Source organism: Meles meles, chromosome 4 (genome assembly GCF_922984935.1).
Source record: "Meles meles chromosome 4, mMelMel3.1 paternal haplotype, whole genome shotgun sequence".
Taxonomy (NCBI): domain Eukaryota; kingdom Metazoa; phylum Chordata; class Mammalia; order Carnivora; family Mustelidae; genus Meles; species Meles meles.
This window is the reverse complement of record NC_060069.1, coordinates 32,599,651-32,613,866: the sequence shown is the minus strand read 5'-3', so window position 1 is coordinate 32,613,866 and position 14,216 is coordinate 32,599,651. Positions and strand designations below refer to the sequence as shown.

The following is a 14,216-nucleotide window of genomic DNA, read 5'->3' as shown; positions in this document are numbered from 1 at the left end:
TACCATCCTAGTAAGGTCATCTCGGGTCAGTTTCTGTTGCTGGCAACCTGAGAACCCTGCCTTGTACAAGAAGTTTCCTAGAAAACGTGAGATGTGAGCTGACACGTACAGCTGGAAAGAACATGGGACTATTCCAGGTGAGGAGGACAGTATCAGCAAAGCCTCCCAAGAACTGTGCTCTGCCTGGTTCAAGGGCAGATTCCAGGGGAGGAAGTATGAGAAATCAGGTGGGAGATATGTGGTGGGGCTAGTGTGGGAAAGCCCTTTCCTTCTCATCTTTCTCCTGTAGCAGAGGTTGCCCGGATGCGGTTGGACATGCTGCTGTGCCATAATCAGTGAGAGCTGCCGCTGGAGGGAGAGCCCGGCAGCAGAGCTGGACTGCACATGTTAAAAACTGGGGATGAACCAGGGAAGAAGATCATGCTGGGCAATATCACCTGGCGGGTAAGTTGAGGCAGCAAAAAGTTGGGATCCTCTATAAAGAGATATAAGACCTATGGAGTAGGGGAGGATTGTCAAAGGATAGAATGGACTCCTGAGTCAGTCCACCTGGGTCTAAATCCTGGCTCCATCACTGACTGTGTGGGAGTAAATGCCTTACCCTGAAATACTCCCTACTTCAATTAATGTAATGGCTGGCCAATAACAAGCACTCAGTAAATGATGGTTATCATTATTATTATTATTGTCAATAAAATTTGATTACATGCATCCAAATTGTTAATTATCAATTATCATTATCACAAATTAAACTTCAGATTCGAAGCCCCAGACCATCCCTCCATGCACAGCCACCCACACACAAAACACAATGATATTTCCAAAATGCCCCTGGGGCCTAGCCTGACATTACAGACTAATAAACCTGAGACAAAGCCAGTAAGATATCATAAAAGAAAAGATCCAACACGCGAAGACTTCTACCATTGTGTTAAGTGGGAAATGGTGGTCCGACACATAGAATTATGGCATAGACAGGAAGCCAGGGAACTTGCAGATTTGGAACAAAACCTAAAATGCTTCCTGTTCTAATAAAGATCCTTGGAAACCAGATAACAGATACAGCCCATACCGGTTCAACAGGAGAATGATGGTCCAGGAAGTACCCAGTGAGCCCAAGGAACTGGACTTGAAAATGTAATTACATTATTACAATAATTTCAAGAAGATGGAACAGAGGAAGTGCTGACCTGGGAGTTAGAAGGCCTAGATTCCACAGACAGTCTGTTAGGATTTGTCCCATATCAGTAGCCCCTGACCATGACGTGCATGTCCCTCCACCACCTATAGGGACTTGTGACCATGACCCACTCTGTGTGGAGCCTAATCTCACTCCTAAAGTGAATGGGTATCAGGATAGGAAATAAAGCAGAGTCAGTAAATGAAGTGCTGGAAAAAGTCTGCTGCCTTTCAAAGTTAGCAGGTTATTGTTACTTACCTAGAATGGTGAGGAGAGCAGCCAGAGTATAGAGAGGAAAATATTTGAAAAGGGAGTGTATATGGCCAGGGAAGCTGGCATTTAGGGTGTTGTATTAGTTATCTATTGTTACATAATAAATTACTCTAAAATTTAGAAGCTTAAAACAACAATAAACTTTGTCTCAAAGCTTCTCAGGAACTCAGGAACAGCATAGCTAGGTAGTTCAGACCTAGAGTCACTCAAGAGGGTGGAGTTAAGGTCTTGGCCAGGGTTGTGGTCACCTGACAGCTTATCTAAATCTAGAGGACCTGTTTCCAAGTAGGCTTCCTCATTTGGATGGCAAGTCAGTGCTGGCTGTTGTCAGGAGGCCTCAGTTCTTCCCCACAAAGAACTCTCCCTAGGGCCGCTTGAATGTTCTAACAATAGAGCAGCTGATTTCCTCCAGAGGGAGTGATCCCAAAAGAGTATGTTAGAACTGCAACATCTTTCACCATCTCACCTCAGAAGACATACACCATCATTTCTGTTGGTATCCTATTGGTTACACAGACCAGCCATAATTTAGTGTGGATGGGAACGATACAAAGGCATGGATACCAAGAGGAAAGAATCACTAGGGGGCCAGCTTGAAGGCTGGCTACCACGGATGGAGTCCAGATATGGAGGGCTGTGGGGCCCGGTGAGATTAATTGGCTTTAGGGTTGCAAACAGAACTCAACATGTAAATATGCTTCATGGACTCACAGGTGTATTTCGGTTCCCCAGTAGAGTTATGTCAGGCCCTCAGCATCAGTACCTCTTCCTGCAGACTTTGAGGTGGATGCAGGAAGAGGCCTAGCAATGTGCAGAATTTTTTCTGTGAGGACCATGGGCTAGGACAGGCTGAGACCTGCTGCGTAGCCCCATTGTTGAGCCTATTTCAAACAAAGACCCCTGAAAGATACACAATGACTGGACCTAGAAACCTGTGTGACAAGATAGAAGTAGCGTCCTTATCAGAATGTAAGGGGTGTGCTTGCCCTGATTCAGTGGGACCTTAGATTAGGGTTTATCTCTTTGGATCTCTGAGATTTTGTTTTTTCCAATAGTAAAATATGCAATTTGAGGGAAATGTTTTTACTCTTCAATTTTGTGTGTCATAAATCTATAAGGGCTTAAAATGGCATATTCAACGTCTGAAGATCTGAATTGAATTTGTGGAAAACTACTAGCATTTTCTGGTTAATCATCTTTTGATAAATTCTCCCCTGCTGCCATCTTGTGGCCACTTAGAATAATAACAACTAGAGAGTTGACTTTGGTCTTAGGAATCACCCACCAGCCAGGGCCCAGAGTTCCTCCTCCGACATCCATCCAACGGTCTTCTGGATTCTGAATGAACATTTCCTATGCAGGTTGCCAATCTGCAAGGCTGTCTATAACAACTTTGTAAATACTTAAGTATTAGAAAGTTCTTTCTGATACTGAGCTAAATTCTGCCTTGGTCTCATTTCCATCCAATCAGTCCTTCTTTTTTTATTGTCTATGTTATTTGTTGGTTTTTTTTTTTTATATTCGAAGGCAGTTGCTTATCATATTTCCACATTTTTTATTCCTAGACTAAGTATTTCAGCTCCCTTGTCCCTCCTTACATGATACAATTTCCAGAGGCCTTATTATCCTGTGCTTCTCTCTCAGGTCAGGTTTCCTAGAAGAAAAATCTGAGACAGGGGTTCTAGTGGAAGTGATTTACTGGAGGCGAGCCCACGGAGTACACCCATATGGACATGCGGGATGCCAGATGGGGCAGGGGACAGAGCTGAGCAAGAATGTGGACTCAGCTGGAGACGAGCCTGTGGATGATCCCCAGGGGACCTCTGGAGCACAAATAGTACCCCAGAGATCTCAACATGAGACATGTGGTTTCAGCCTTTTGTATTCTATGTCACTCAGTCATTGGCTCTGGAAGTGTGGGGAGTTAGGAGCAACCTTCCTGAGTAAAGTGATTCCTGTTCCCATTTTTAGGGGTTCTCAGGAGCAGGACAGAGCTGGGTGCTGTTAGCAGCCAACAGTCATGGCTGTGGGGAATGGGTGCCTAGGAATGGGGATCTGTCTATCTCCTGCTAAGATCCTGTCTCAGACATAACACCCACACCAAGACCACATACTCCAGATGTGATCTGTCCTGTAGAATTCGAGGGGGCCATCAAAATCCCATTCTTCTTAGCCCAGGATCCATAGTCTAGGCTCACACTGGGGCTGTGCTAATCTAACCCCTAAGATGTTTTTCACATAGAATTGTTCCCAAGACAAGTGTCTTCCATCAGTGTGAAGGCACAGGGATACCAGAAGTGAAAGCACTTGTATTACTTTAAAAATCATGTTGATGTTTTAAGGTCACATTCTAGCTGAGTTCTTTTTGAACCTAGATTTTGTCACCTAGCCCAGCCCTGGTGCTGTTACCCACAGATATGATAAGTGTATCTCTTTGGTGACTTTCAGCTTTCTTGTCCGCTCTTGACACTTAACGGTTGGTCATCTCTCAATATCTGGCTTTTCTGAGGTCTGGCTCATTGCCCCTGCCTGACCATTCCTGTTCTGTTGCTGTAGCCCATTCAACATCCCCTTTTAACTTTGGTTAAAAATGGATAGGCGCAGGCCTGAAGCCAGGGCTCAAGAGAGTCTCTGTCAAGGTCTAACAGAAGCCTGCATTTGAGATAAGCAAACAGCCAGGAACCCAGCTAGGTTTCCAAGCCATACAGTGACAACTGAAAGCTTAGGGATACCAACACAGTAGCCCTAAACCTTTGGGTAGCTTGACAGGAGGCGGAGCGGTGTCTGAGAATAATATAGAGAATATATTCAACTAATATTAAACGTACTTAAATGCATTGCAGAGCGGTGTATGATTGCCTTGAATTTTATGATGTGTAGAGAATTACCCTTGATAATTGTCCTCCTTCATTGTCTAGGACAATGTTTTCCACGTATCCAACTGTAATATCACTTTCAGTGTCAGATCCACAGAATGTAGGCAGCAAGATGCTTTCTCCTTCCCTCTAGCCATGAGCTGGGATGGGGAGGTCACCCTCATCTGTGACCCTGATTGAGGTGTGGGTCACAGACTGTTCCCCAGGCCTCCATCAATGGAAGGAACACAGGCTGTCAGAGGTCCTGCTACCACATTTATCTCTGCCAGCCTTGTCCAGAACTAGTAAATCCTTTCCCCCCCCCAGAAAGCACATATGAAATGAGTCACCATGAAAGGCTGATCAGTTAGAAAAGGTCAGGGACCTCCTAAATTCACATCCTGTACCCTAGAGATATGTGTGTCTCATTCACCCTATGGGAAACACTGATTTGCAGCATATTTTCTAGAGACTCATCTAACTATTCCCTGGTAATTCTATCCTCCAGGCCCTGAGTCACTTCCAGACCAAAGACCTAAAAACTTTGAGGATAATGAGACACAGTGGAAACCACAGTAGAAACTTATTGTATTAATTACCTTTGAATTGTGAAATGCCTTTTTTCCCTTCCCTAGTTAGAGCCATGGAGCTTTAAGCATAACAAATCCTCTCTTATTTGCTACTCTGTTCACCAAATTCAGTAGGTCTTTACATACTTGCGCTGTCTTTACAAAGCAACTTAAATTATGGTTTTCGCAGCAAGCAGAGAGTCCAGGAATGAGGAATACACTCCTCCAAATGCAGACACAAGGCAAATTCCATACTGGGATGATTCAATCCAGGCCCTTGATTTCAGAGTCACTATGTCTGTCTACATTTAAAACAGGTGATTATTTTTAACTAGGCAAAAGCATTCAAGTTAGAAAGGGTCACAGTGAAGACTAAGTTCCCTTCTCATTCCTTCCCTTGGTTCCAGTTCTGTTCTCCAGATGTAAATGTAATTGCCAGTTTCTCATGCATCTTTAATCGGGACTATCCTTCTAAGTATATGTTCATTGTGCTGTATGCATCGTATATTCATAATTCTTTGAAATAATATTCCAGTAATATCTTAAGAAACCTGTGTTTCATGTCACCTGTCTTAAATGGGGTTTCCTCAAAACCAGAGACTGAAGCAAGGAAGGACTTGGGTGAAACACTGAATTAGGGTGGTGATCAATTACTCCATGAAGGAGTAAAGACAAAAAAGAAGGGAGAAGAACTAAGATAGGAACATCTGCAATGAAGGTAGAATCAAGAACTTTATTTTGGAAGGGCGCCTGGGTGGCTCAGTCAGTTGACCTGCCTTTGGCTCAGGTCATGATCTCAGGGTGCTGGAATCGAGCCCCACATCAGGCTCTCCTACTCAGTGGGCAACCTTCTATTCTCCCTGTCTCTCCCTCTGCTGCTCCCCACCTTCCCCTGCTCATGCTCTCTCTCTCTCTCTCTCTCTCATATAAATAAATAAGACCCTTAAAAGGAATTTTATTTTGGATATATTAAATTTTGAAATGATTTTTAGGCATCCAATGAAAAATTTAAGCAGGCACTTGGCAAAAAAGAGTCAAATTATTCGCATGGAGCTGATTATTGTCTAGCTGCTCTAGCAACAGGTCCCTGCTCTGACATCATCTCGGTCACTCCCCAGGCTTTCTTTCCCTGGGATTGATGTCAGTTAACTGGAGACGGAGCGTTGTATCAGACTCCATTAGTGCTGTTGAGAACATAAACAGCTAGGCTTTACTGTTGGTGGCAGCTGCTCTCCAGATGCCAGAATCACCCCCGAGACCTTTTATTGAGTTAAAAAAAAAAAAAAAAAAAAAGGTCCCAGATGCCGCTTTCACAAACTTCATACTTACATCTTCTTTTTCAGTACATTAGCTCGTCAAGTGGAAGTCACTGCCGCACTCATTTATTTTTCATGAAGTGTTGCAGCAGGAACCGGGGATTCAGCAAGTGAAGCTGAAAGTCCTATTAATAATGCATGCTAAGCATTATTGTCTTAGGCACTCTCGTCATCGTCACATCACTGAGACTCAGACCAAAGAGCCGTCCATGCACGGTCACGCGCTGCCTCCCTTCTGCAGGGAGACTGGTAGTGAAGGGGCCGGAGGGGAGTCTGTCGCTTTCGGCTTCAGGTAGTGGTTTCTTCAGCATTAACGAGCACAAAAGCCATCCGAGGGTGACTCCAATTCTTTCCCGGTTGTCTTTCCTGACAGCGACCGAGCCCTAGAGTCTGCGATGATCAAGCCCTCTCACTGATTTTCACGTAGGTGGTTCACAGCACGTCCTAGGAGAAGCTGGCCTGAAGAAACCTATAACCGACACCGAGGTCGTCTGGCGGCCGTCTGTTTTGTCAGGCTCCCCGCTGGGACACGCATAAGCTAAGTTGTACCCGGTGGGCACCCTGCTCTGCTCAGCCACGTGCTCCCGGAGGGGCGGGCTGTCCACCCACAGCGCAGGCCTGATTGGTCTATGGCAATCATGGTTTCCCGCTCCTCTTTTCAGGGATTGGTTTAGAGATGGCCATGTGATGCAGTTCTGACCAATGAAGCTGAGGAGAAGGCCGCAGGAGGCTTCTGGGAAAGATTTTTCTGGCTCTTAAAAGACAGCGCAGAGAGGCGCCTGGGTGGCTCAGTGGGTTAAAGCCTCTGCCTTCAGCTCAGGTCATGATCCCAGAGTCCTGGGATCGAGTCCCACATCAGGCTCTCTGCTCTGCAGGGAGCCTGCTTCCTCCTCTCTCTCTGCCTGCCTCTCTGCCTAGTTGTGATTTCTCTCTGTCAAATAAATAAAAAATATTAAAAAAAAAAAAAAAAAGACAGCGCAGAGGGGCGCTTGGGTGGCTCGGTGGGTTAAGCCTCTGCTTTCCACTAAGGTCTTGGTCTCGGGGTCCAGAGATCGAGCCCCGCATTGGGCCCTCTGCTTAGCAGGGAGCCTGTTTCTCCTCTCTGTTCTCCCTGTCAAATAAATAAGTAAAATCTTTTTTTTTTTTAAAGATTTTATTTATTTATTTGACAGATAGAGATCACAAGTAGGGAGAGACGCAGGCATAGAGAGAGAGAGGAGGAAGCAGGCTCCCCGCCAAGCAGAGAGCCCGATGCGGGGCTCGATCCCAGGACGCTGGGATCATGACCTGAGCGAAAGGCAGAGGCTTAACCCACTGAGCCACCCAGGCGCCCCAAATAAGTAAAATCTTAAAAAAACAAACAAACAAACAAAACACAGTGCGGAGGGGTGCCTGGGTGGCTCAGTGGGTTAAGCCTCCGCTTTCGGCTCAGGGTCATGATCTCAGGGTCCGCGGATGGAGCCCCACATCGGGCTCTCTGCTCAGCAGGGAGCCTGTTTCCCCCTCTTTCTCTGCCTTCCTCTCTGCCTACTTGTGATCTCTGTCAAGTGCATAAATAAAATCTTTAAAAGAAGAAAAAAAAAAGTGCAAGAAAAACCCCCTCTCCCCACCCCACGCCCTGCCCCGGACTTGGCTCTGTCTGGGTGTGGAGGATGGCACCAGATTAGCTGCTTTGTGACAACGAGACAGAGACCAGTGCAAAGGTAAAGCCTGCCCACCAAGGTGGCACAGTGGCAAGATGGCATTGAGTCATAGAATTATCCTGGAGCCGTCCTATCCTTGGACTTCCAGGTACTTCCTTGTTTAGCTGGATGAGTTTGAGATTCTTTTATATTTTCTGCTAAAAACATTCTGACTGGTCCTGAATTTGTATGTGCACTTTTTTTTCTTTTTTAAGATTTTATTTATGTATTTGAGAGAGACAGAAATAGCAAGAGAGAGAGCAGGAGTTGGGAGGAGAGGAAGAAGCAGGCTCCAGGCTGAGCAGGTAACCCCCACCCCCATGCAGGGCTCAACCCCAGGACCCTGGGATCATGCCCCGGGCCAGAGGCAGAGGCTTAACTAACTGAGCGACCCAGGCGCCCCTATGGGCGCCTTCGATTCAGGGTTTAAGCTTTCTGTAACCTACTATTGAATAATTTAACATAACATCTCCGTGGGCTCCCTAGAAGCAGATTCTGAGATAAGAGTTCTAGTGTACCTGATTTATTGAGGTTGGGATCTCAGAACAACCCAGTAAAGGAGGAGGGAGTGAGAGAGGATAGGGAAAGGGAAGACACAAGTAGTCTCAGGCAAAGTCTGTCCTTGGCCTGATCCATGGCAGGTTCTGGATCTGCACAGTCTTATATGGTAACTACCACCTACATGTAGCTATTTACATTTACATTCATTAAAAGGAATTAAAACTTAAAATTCAGTTCCATAGTCTCCTATCAAGTACTCAGTAGCCACATGGGAGCCAGTGGCTCCCGCATCAAATAGAGCAAACAGAAGCATTCCCATAATCACAGAAAATTCTACTGGACACACGGTTGCCCCACCTTGATGCTTTTGCGCTGCAGTGTTGCTCAGTCATTGCTACCCTGCGGGGTGACATAACCCCTCCAGGGAGATCCTAGGAGGTGACTACTGTAAGCCAAAGGCAATTCCCCAGGGCAGAGCACGGAAGGTCACAGCACCTGCAGCAGCAGCACCCACAGCATCTCCAGACTGGCCGTTAGATAAAGGGACCTAAGTGAAGTACCAACAATGATGACCACAATGGTGTCAAGCAGGCATGAGCTGGGATGCAACACTTGTGGCAGAGTGATTTGGCAACATCACTTCCCTCCTAATCCAGAATCTGGGAATTCACCATCTCTTGGGATTACTACTCGGGAGCACCTTTGGTCCATATCCACCCCTGGTTCAGATGTGTACCAACTCCAGAGACACTCAGATTTCAGGGGCAGGGGTCAATGGAGGCTCAGAGAGCCGCCTCAAGGGAGAAAGGCACATGGCCCAGTGAGTAAGAACTGTGCTCTGCTAGAAAGAACGTGAGGGTATAAATTATTGTTACTCATTTTCCTATGTGTTACCTCTGTCTACTCCTTGTTTACCTCCCAATAGCTGCTGCCAGAATCGCCAGTCTAGCTCAGCTCAGGTCTTCACTGCCCTGAGGACCTGTTCCATCACTGGTTGGGTCCATGAAGGCAGGAGGAGGTGGGGGAGCAGGAGGAGGTGGCATGGACCTAAGTCATATTCACCCCCTGAGCAGGAAGCAGAGGAGCTTCTCATTCCAGATTCTTCTCCTTGTGTCAAAGAGACTAAGTGACCATAGCAGTGTTCGATTCATATGCCCTCAGTGCACACCTGCCCAGCTTCCAACTGTGGGCACCTGCAACTTTGTCTGAGGGCTGTACTCTGGCCATTAAAGGCCATTTTGCTCACCTGTGTGGTGTCCAGGAATTGCTGTCCCTCCCCTCACCTGACCCTCACTTCCCACTAGTCTTCAGCCAATGATTAATAGAAATTAGTGTATAAATACCAAAGCTCCTCATCCCTTGAATAGGATACTTCAGCGTGAATCTACACAGGCTCCGAATGCCCCATCATGAGTGAGCTCCAGTTATCCTCATGGTAATTGGCTTGATAATGTCTGAGCTCCCTTTATTTGACTGCCTTTCCCATACTGTCTCTCTTCCCCTCTTACTGGTGTTTGTTTTTGTTTGTTTTGTTTTTTAGCTCCTAAATGAACTACTTCCCCTTGAGTCATTATCTCAGCATCTGCTTCTGGGGGAATCCAAAGAAGATCCTAGGTAAGGTCTACCAGGCCAGTTGTCATTGAGGACTGCTGTCCAGCCTGAGCCCTAGGACCATCATCAGGGCCCAAGGGCTGGACTGGAATGCATTGTCTCCATCTCTGTGGAATAGTTTGTTATATATATATATATATATATACACACTTTTAAAAGTTTTATTCTGGAGTGAAGGTTACTATCAAGTGTATACACTTTTACACTTAAACAGTAAGTGAGGCATACAACATGCCAGTTTCTCCATATCACTCCCCCCCATCACTCTTATTACTTAAAAAACTGATACTTTGTTCTCCAACTCCTACTGTTTATCTCTCAGTTGGCTCAGAACTTGAAAGGAGAGTAGGAGGTTATTAATTGAGTCTCCTGAAACTGTTGCAATAAGCATGGTAGAAAGGTAGCAGTTCAGGAGCACAATCCAGGTAGATGGGCCAGAGGGTGGTTAGATGCCGGCCACTGGCCTGAGGGGAGGAGTGAATCTACAGTCCACAGAGGAGGAGGCCAGCTGAGGTGGTAGGTGGCATATCGGAATAAGAATTCAGGATCAGAGACAAGGCAAAAGCCAAAAAACCAGAGCGCTTGGGGATGCTAGGGATGTGATCCTGTTGATGAGAACAGAGCTCATTTACCAGAACTGGATTACTGCAGCCGGAGTGGGGTAATATCATCTGTGCTGATGCATAGCTTATGGGACCCAAGCTACTCACATGCCTCCTGTATCAGACTATGATTAGGCCTGGGGGCAGGAGGCTGGGCTGCAGCTGTGGGCAGAAGAGAAACAACAAGTATGGAAACAGGCTGGTACTGATCCATTCTGCAACTGGATATTTAAAAGACTAGCGGGGCGCCTGGGTGGCTCAGTGGGTTAAGCCTCTGCCTTCGGCTCAGGTCATGATCTCAGGGTCCTGGGATGGAGCCCTGCATCAGGGTCTCTGCTCGGTGGGGAGCCTGCTTCTCCCTCTCTCTCTGCCTGCCTTTCTGCCTACTTGTGATCTCTCTCTCTGTCAAATAGATAAATAAAATCTTTAAAAATAAATAAATAAAAGGCTAGCTCAGTTCTATCCTTCTTGTCTGTAGAGGGGCAATACCGTGCTTTGTTAAGCTCAGAGAGGAAAATGCCATTCTTTAGGCTCTTTTCTCAGATTTTGCAGACATTGACTTTAGAAAGCTCTCTTGCTTTTCTTGTATCTTTCGTCTTCTCTGTCAAGGTTCGTGAATCATGAGGGCGCTTCAGCTTCTCTAAATGACCTCAAATAGGTCCTGTTCCAAGGTCAGGGCTCTGTCATTTACAAGGGATGGAACCTAGGGTCTCATGAAATGGAACTGTGGACTCATTGCCAGTAGGACTCTCTCTCCATTCAGTTCTCAACACCCTTTGTCCCACTTTTCTTTGTATGTTCATCTTATTCTCTCCACAGGCAGGTGTTTATGACACTTTTCATCCCCAGGACCTTTAATCCCCAAGTGTATTAATGTCAGTGGAAAGAGGTCCGTGTTCCTGGGAAGGACCCTGATAGGCCCTGCCTAGACCTTATGCCCATTTCATGGCTCATCATATAAGAGGCAATCAGTAAATATTCTTGAATGGACAAATAAGGTTATCATGGCCCATGTGGCAGATATAGCCCCATTGTTATATATTAATTAATTGTAGTTGATGTTTCTATCTTGAGATACTGGTTCGTCTGCATGCACTTGCTTCCCAGAGATGTCTGTTTTTGATGTGTTGAGGAAACAGTCTCTGAGCCTGCAAGACTGAAAGTTTTTCTAAATTCACCATGATAAGTAAATGCCACCCTGGGAGGTCTCCTGGGCCACAGTCTGCTCTACTTTCTCAGATGTCAGCCTGGACTATGCTGTTGATGGAATTTATGCCTTTTGCTGTTTGCATCTCTACACTGAGACATTAACTATGAAACATAGTTTTCAAACTTATCTTCACAACATCGTTGTGAAGTCATTGTCAGATAAGGTCTTATGGTCTCTATTCAATAACTAGGAAAGTCCAAGCATATAGCCGGTAGGTCGGTGTTTTCCAGGATTTCTTTTCCAGAATGTGAGCTCCTTGAGTGTCCCTGAAAAGGGGTTCCATAATCAATTTTGATCAGGAAAACTTTGATTGATTCACAATGCATGTTACTATATTAAAGGTTCTGAAAGTACAGTTATGAAACCTATATGAACTGAGCTTTTTTTTAACATTGAGCAAAAAGATTTTGCAAAACTATTGATGCTAAACCCTCTGGTGCATCCATCTTCTCTTGTTGCCTCCTGTTTTCCCAGATGGTCTCTTTCCACCTAAAACCGGTCCCTTCACCTATGCCCAGCATCTTATCTCCTTCCTTCCCCATCCTCTGGAATCTTCTTTTCTTTTTTTGCTGCAAGAAAACTTGTATTGTTTCCATTTGAGCCAGGGCTTGGGAGGGTTCCAGTGTGGTTAAAAAGCTTCTTTATAGCTTCGGGGAGAAGCTTGGGCAGGAGCCCTGACACCAGGGGGAATACCAAAGGGGCCACTGAGTCCCCAGAGCACATAGTTATGCTTGGAGGTGAGCCTTATGGAAGGGATACTCACCCACCCAGTGTGGGGACAGGCCAGCCTACGGAGGTGTGTCAAACGGTTGACCATCTTCTTGATGTGTTTCACCTCCTCATCTAGGAAGTGGTTCTCTAGGAAGTTACAGAGATGAGGGTCTGCATGGCCAGAACCCATCGCATGCAGATCCAAAAGGTCCTGGTTCAGGTTCTCCTCCTGGATCATCGCAGTTTCCCTGGTGTCCAGGCTTTTACCCTACTTATCCTGGGACGACTTCTGCGTGTCATGGAAGAGGGCATGGCCCCTGCCCTTGTGGTGCTCCTTGACCAGCTCCAGGAATAAGTGGCTTACATTCTCCAGAGCCACATCATGGGGTCGAAATAGAAGCCCAGAGAGAGGTAGGGATGGGAGGCCCACAGATGCATGTTGATAGGTGGTTGACAGTGGCCTCTACCTTGGTGGAATAATTCTGACAAATCTGGGAGTTCATGGTTCATTGGCAATAAAAAGCTATGTGTACACACACACACACACACACACACACACACACACACACACACGCACATACCCAACTGTGTTCACTGATCCAGAGGCAGAGGATGGCTGAGACAATGGCACAGCTGGAAGAGAGGTTGGGCTGTTCTTGGAGGCTGAAAGAAAGCATGTCCCTGGGCCCCATCCAAACCCTTGAAGCATGAGATAGATCTGGGGGATGGCCAGGATGCATCCCTTTATCTCTTTCTGGATCAACACCTTCTCCCTCCTGGATCTTTGCAGTCAACATTTACACAAACTCAAGAGCCTAAATCCTTGCTTTCAAGGTGGTCAATGAACCAGGATCCTTGACATCACCTAGGAGCCTGCTCCAAATGCAGAATCTCAAGGTCCAGCCCAGCCCACTAATTGTCTGCAGTTTAACACAATCTCCAAGAGATCTGTATGCACATGAATGTGCTCTAAACCACAACCAAGACTTTCTGGTAAAAATGCCAACCAGATCTTATCTAATCTCCACCAGAAACATCTTATTCTCCCAGATTCTTTCCCACCCTCTATCCATTCCATAACTGCTAGTTTCCTAAAATGAGTTTTCTAAGGACCCTCTTTGGCAAATGCTGGGCAGTCACTGGTCCCAGCTTTGTGACAGCACCTGACTCCCTTGCCCTTGAGGACTCTGAGCTCTGATTTGCTGCAGAAATGACATTCTCAGAGTCAGTCATTTTCCAGTTTGTTCTCAGGTCTACTTTCCATTCTTATATTGCAAGGGGCTGACCCTACATCTGTCTTTCCAGGCTCCCTTGCCAACTTCCACCAGTGCAAGATTGAGGGTGGGAGGAGAGGAGGGTCTCCACGGAGGCAGCACCACTTTTGTGGTTCTGACCCTGCTCCTGGACTGTTAACACTGCCTCCTGCCCTTGGTCCTCCAAACCCAGGGATTGTAAGAGCTCCCTGCTCTTGCTAATCTCTCTGTGGTGTCACCATCCTCTGTCTGGCTTTTTGGTTTTCCCAGTACTTATATAGCTAGTCCCCGACACCTGAGATAGGTTAGGCTTTCCCAAGTGAATACTCTGACGGACTGACACATGGAAGTATCAGAAAATGGAGGTTGGGGGAGGGAGAACATTTGAGAAATAGGCGAATTCTCTTTTTCTTTTTTTTTAAGTTTTTATTTATTTGAGAGAGCATGTGCGAG

At 46.1% G+C, this 14,216-nt stretch overlaps 1 pseudogene; it reads right to left on the bottom strand.

Annotated features, from left to right (window-relative positions):
- Positions 1–12,427: 12,427 nt before the first annotated feature.
- On the bottom strand, positions 12,428–13,013 carry LOC123940663 (annotated as a pseudogene).
- Between the last annotated feature and the right edge of the window lie 1,203 nt (positions 13,014–14,216).